The sequence below is a fragment of the Bombus impatiens genome, unplaced genomic scaffold (genome assembly GCF_000188095.3).
Source record: "Bombus impatiens unplaced genomic scaffold, BIMP_2.2 scf_0765, whole genome shotgun sequence".
Classification (NCBI taxonomy): Eukaryota; Metazoa; Arthropoda; class Insecta; order Hymenoptera; family Apidae; genus Bombus; species Bombus impatiens.
Window position 1 is genome coordinate 304687 of NT_177184.1, and position 5889 is coordinate 310575.

A 5889-nucleotide genomic window follows, 5' to 3' on the forward strand; every position below is an offset into this window, starting at 1 on the left:
TTCTGTCACGATAATTTCGTTTATCGTCGTGGTTCGTTTCGAGATCCATTCGCGCCCATAAGAAATTAAAAAATCGATATGCAAAGCTCGCATGCTGCATTCTACTCGTGTCAGTTTCACCATCGATTTTTGAAATTATATTTCCCGAAACTGATTGGACACGCAAAAACGCTTATAAATATGACAATAGCCAAGAAAATGTCACTGCTTATGGCTATAAAATAAACCCGCGGCTACCATGCTCGTGAAAAATTGAACGTAATACAACCAGTCACCCAGGCCGATTCGAACCTTCGATCCTAAGATACGATTGGGTAACCGGAGGAATAGAAAAGCATGCGACTCACGATTAGATGCGAGGAACGTCGTCTTCGATGTTGTTGCGATCCAGAAAGCATCATCGTGAAGTCCATCATCAAATAAAAATCATCGAACGCCATAGAAAAAGTGAAGGCTGGAGAAACTCTGAAAAAAGCGTGGGATATCTAATATAACTCGTTTTTGGAAACAGTGCGAAGCACGACATTCAGAGATACTTACATTCTTGATTTCTGAAACATCGCTAGATCTTCTACGGAGAGTAGGAAAGAGTGTAGATCGTGAACAACCTTTAACACGTTAAAACGTGAAACATTATAATCTATTTTTAAAAACACAAGATCAATTGTTTAAATAGTTTGAGATATTAAAAAATGAGATTCGAAGAGAACGATAATATTACGTGCCGGAAACTGAACATGTAATGGCGACTTCCTCATAGAAATAATAAAAATTATTTAAAAAAAAGTCAGGAGATGACGCTGCTATAGAGAAAATGCGCGGGAACACAGTACAACGTAATCCAAATGCAGACAATAAAATTATTCTTTTAATTTATTTGAAATAAGAAACGTTGATATATCAAAGGGCATTTGTATAATCATTTTTTAATTTCTAATTAGCATTCTCAAAAGAATATGAATTTATTTATTATTCAATTATGTTACGATTAGATGCGAAGAACGTTGTCTTCGATGTTTTGACCAAGGAAGTACATGAAATTACGTAATCAAATAAATTGTGTATCACGAAATAAATAACTGTATGTATATCAAGTATTATTAATGATTCAGTGAAAAGACAATGCAAAAACGTGATAGCTTTCGTTACAATAAGTGATACATTACCAAATCTCCGTAAAAAATCAGATTGACCATTAATCATCATGGCGTCCATGCTTTGAATTGACGACTTAATCCTTCCATGTTAGTGGCGTCATTAATCGACACCATCAAATCAAGTCAAATTAAATATAAAAGAAAGTAACACCAAAACCAGTGAAAATTATATTAATACATTCCATTACAAAGCCTGTCACGATAGAAGTAAAGAACGCAAGCTATCGATATCTCTAACAATCAAATACAGGATTGGAGAAAAAATAACGAAAATGAAAAAGGAATATTTAATTTGGAATTTGACACAAATCACATAAATAAATGGTTGATTGAAATGGTAATCATAAGCAAAAGCTAGTGTGCACTTACCTACTTTTCTAAATTCAATGATTTTCAAATGTGGCTGAATTTTGGATGCAACAAAAAACAATCTTTTGATGTACTCTCTTAACCTTCACTAACACGACTGGTTGGATCGAACGCTGTGTTTATATCCACCACCCTAGATCATAGATGGCATAACAAAATCTCTGACCTTTTGTACAATCGGTATTTCAGAACACGTAATGTAAACTCCATCAAATGCTGTGTATATTCGACATCTCATTTGTGATTAGTATGTCAACAAGGAAACAGTGATCTGTGATGTGACTTTTGCAGTTCGAAAATGTATCGTAAATTGAAATTTATCGAAGATTTGCAACACGATATAAGAGTAGTATAGTGTACTGTAACAAAGTAGTTAGTGTTTACCTGTGTATGAACAATTTCAAAAATGAATCATTTTCCACCAATGGAAGCATTTCCATCAGTGAAGACAGCACAGCAGTGTACATTTATGCGTATGAAGAATCTGAATCACTCGAGGTTGTGCTTCGAAGTATTTCCGTGTTTTACACTTTCGGTGAAAAGGAAGAACGAGAGAACCGGAAATCAGTTGCTGGTTCGTGATAAATTTCGAGCAGGTGAAATACACCGGAGTAAAAGGCTTCGCGCGGAACAGAACAAGTCGAAGAAAGTGGAAGAGAGAGAGAGCATGGCGGCGATAAGGAGCAAGATAAAGAGGGTAAAAACGGCACGTGAAGAGACGGATACGCAATTCGATGGCTGAAAACGGCCGATAATCATGACTCAGTCATCTCGTTTATTGCGAATAAAATAATTTATAGAACGAACGGCGCGTGTTACAACCGGGCTAATAATTTGTCACGACATAACGGGATTTCTTTGAATCACTTGCCATTTCGCGCGTGCATGTGCAGGTGGAAACTGGAGTTTCGATAATTAACGCATCTACTTCTTTATTTTCACCACTCGTCGATACAACAGCCGGTTAATTATGTAAATGAACTTATTACGGGAGTACTAAAGGACCACCGTGTTCTTCGTGTTTTACGCAACGAATAATCAAAAATGTGTCCAATACGCAGTTGATTTTACGTACCGCTTGGAGATGCCAGGTAAGGTTAAACCAAATATCTTGCGATTTCATAAGAGGAAATGCTTTCGAAGGTTATGTTTATGGTACTGTAGAGTAGAGACATATATTTAAGAATTCACTTATGAATGTGAAAATTGAGATAGCCAGTGAAAAATGGACAAATACTGGTAATAAAAAGAATTTATGAAGTAATTGAAAATAATTATAATAAATAGAATTTATAGATTGCATAGATTTCTTATTACGTATTCTACAAGGTGTTAAGAAAAGGGGCGAGGTATACAAACTATCTAATACGCAATTTGCGTCATTAGAAATTAATCTGTTAATTCATAACTTTGTGAAAAGTGTAAGACATGGCATAATTTTTCTTCGACCGTAATTAGCCAAAATTTATACCAAATAAGATACAAATGATTTATGCATTTATGCGAGAAAATTGTGTAATTTAAATATGATTTAACACCTATAATCATGCTCTGGAAATTAATAAAGATTGTAGAAAACATTATATCTCGTACAAAAAAGTATATCGAATACGTCAGCAATAAATAACAAATTTCACGCTTAGTAGGTACGCTATAGCTTAAAATAATTTACAAACGTTGCTTTCAATATGAAGCTTAATTTCACATCGAACAGGCTCGAACGAATTAAACAACATTTTATACCTATAATTTCCATTCCGTTGCTAGCTAATAATTATAATCTTACAGATACTGTATGTTGCTTCAAAGAAACATTTGTCACTACTTACACTTTCACCAAAGATATCGAACGACACTAAAATATCGAATATTCACTGTAATCATCGTATTCTTATCTCGTTAAAATTGTCGTATAAATTGTTCGGTCCAGATAATCGTTGCCGGATTTATCGTTGGGTTAAATACAATTTATCGGTTTTAATTGGCGCGACAGAATCAGGATGAGGTTGTAATAAAATAAATAACTTTTCCCTTTCGCCTGAAATGACCTCTTTTCCATCTTTCTGTGTCTTATTTATGCTAAACCAGCATTAATAATACTAATTAATTAAAGCTCGTGAACCTTTCAAGTTGAAGTTTCGCTAGTTTTTGCTCGATTATGAATCGACAAAATTCGAGGAGAATTCATTTCCGCGATATGTAATTGGAGTGCATGTACAGGGTGTCCCATTTTAATCGATCAACACAAATATCCATCAAATTACACATTATTCGAAAAAGTGTTTCAAATGAAACTTATTTGTTTCGAGGGAACACCTCGCGATGGTTACAAATCTTATCGCGTCTTGGAGATGTCGAGTTTACTTGTTTGTTTAAATGGAACTACCTACAAATTATAAAAAATGATAAAATTATAAATTATAAAAATGGGACACTCTGTACATGCGTTTAAGGAAGAAAAGTCTCGAATGGGTAAATATGTACATAGAATGCAATTACAGATTTTTATCGAAAACATCATTTTTATGATCGTGTTTGAGAAACTGAGAGATAATTAATTAAAGCCGATGTATCGAAGGAAGATAATTCCTTAATATAGATTACACGTAGAAAGTGGTTGAAACGAGGAGTTCGTCAAATGAATGAAATTTATGACGCCGGTGTGATTTCTTGTTAGTAAAAGTAGTTCCTTTTAAATTTCATTAACGCTATAATGAGATAGATATATTTATTTCAAGAAACGTCTCGTAATTTCTACATGCTACCTCTATTTTCATTGGTTTCAAATTTCTTCAATATAATCGCGATAACCGCGTAATAAAATTTCATAAAGTTTCCTACGACACGTATAATATATTTAGAAAATTTGTTTACGACAAACGTTTGTAAAATCGTGAATCACTATGTATCACTACTAATCACTATAATATACTACTACATACTACTAATCACTATAATATGATATACAAATAAGCGTTCGTACGGAACTAATGCACGCTGTAAACCCGATTTCTCTTACGAATGACGAGCAAAGTTTCATAAAAACATAGACGTCGATCGAACGAACGAAGGAATAAACGAGCGAACCAGCGAACAAGTGAACGGGCATCGTTACACGGCTGCTCAGAAAGGATCAAATGTCAGGTACGGAACCGTGGCTGGTCTTGAAGAGCCTCGGGGATGTTGCACGACAATTAATCGAACGAGGCGGCAGCTGCTCCGTCATGGCTGATTTTCGTAATTACGATTCGTCTTCCCCTTTGGTAATTCCGTGCAAAAAACGCTGGCAGGAAACCGCGTTGTTGTTTGACCGTCGCGAAATTCATCGACTCTTCTGGCTGAGGCCGCTGCGCTGTATCACGCGTTAACTTAATTTGTAGCGAACCGATCAGCCACGGCAGCAATTAGCTCGCTAAAACTTTCCGTAAGTTCGATGCCCCTCGTTTGCTCTAATTAATACGTCAACGACTTTCTTCCAATTGATTCTGACTTCTATGGAGAAAACGACATGCCGTATTCCTTCACGTTTTTCTTTCATCTTATTGCATCCAAAACTGTCCGGCAATCATCTTTTTCTTCCTCTTCGTCGTTTATGTGTTTGTCGTGTTTTCTCCATTTATCTTACAAGGAATCGAACTGTTTCCCCTTGTCGTCACTTAGGTTACTTAGTTTTAAGCGTGCAAATTAAGATTATCGTGGAAGATTTATTGCAAAATTAAAAAAGATTAACAAGCAAATGAAGATTTGGAAAGTTACATTTTTTATACTGTTTCAAATATTATTAAACAATATTATTTCAAAAGAGGATCTCCGGTACCGTAGAATCTTCAATGGGAATCAATCTTCTCAGATAGTCGAATAATTTTCTCTTTATTTTATAATCCTTTAATTACGTATCTGGTATTTGATAATAATTTTATCTATCGTTACGTACGTAATATCAGACTTACTTAATTTTTATTATTCCCTATCGTCGAAAGATTTGAACTTCAGTGAGTTCACGTGACATATTTACCGTATAAAGAATAACGTGAAATATAATAAATGTTTCCGTTAAACGCGCCACTATACCACAGAACCATGTTTAAGCGTTTTCTTTTTGAAGATAAAAACGATTGTATACTGAAAAAGAATATGGTAGCCAGACCAAACTGTTCATTATGTCCGGCAGGCAGAAACGTTTCTGTTCTTTTCAAACACGCATGACAGATGTTTCGTTGGGAAGTGACAAAGGATTTACCGATTAGGGTCTTCTATCTTTCCACTAAAAATTAATACGAGAATTCAGATCGGATTACGATGTCCTAGAATTTACGCGCGAGGAACGTTAAACCGGATGCTAACGAACGCGTTAATTATAATA

The 5889-nt window shown here is 35.0% G+C and overlaps 1 long non-coding RNA gene across 1 annotated transcript; it reads right to left on the reverse strand.

Moving 5' to 3' along the window:
* Positions 1-353: 353 nt before the first annotated feature.
* Positions 354-2615, reverse strand: LOC112213567. The gene is made up of 3 exons (XR_002947466.2): positions 1527-2615; positions 541-608; positions 354-465 (listed from the first exon to the last, which is right to left on the reverse strand). It is a non-coding gene; the product is annotated as an uncharacterized LOC112213567 (long non-coding RNA).
* Between the last annotated feature and the right edge of the window lie 3274 nt (positions 2616-5889).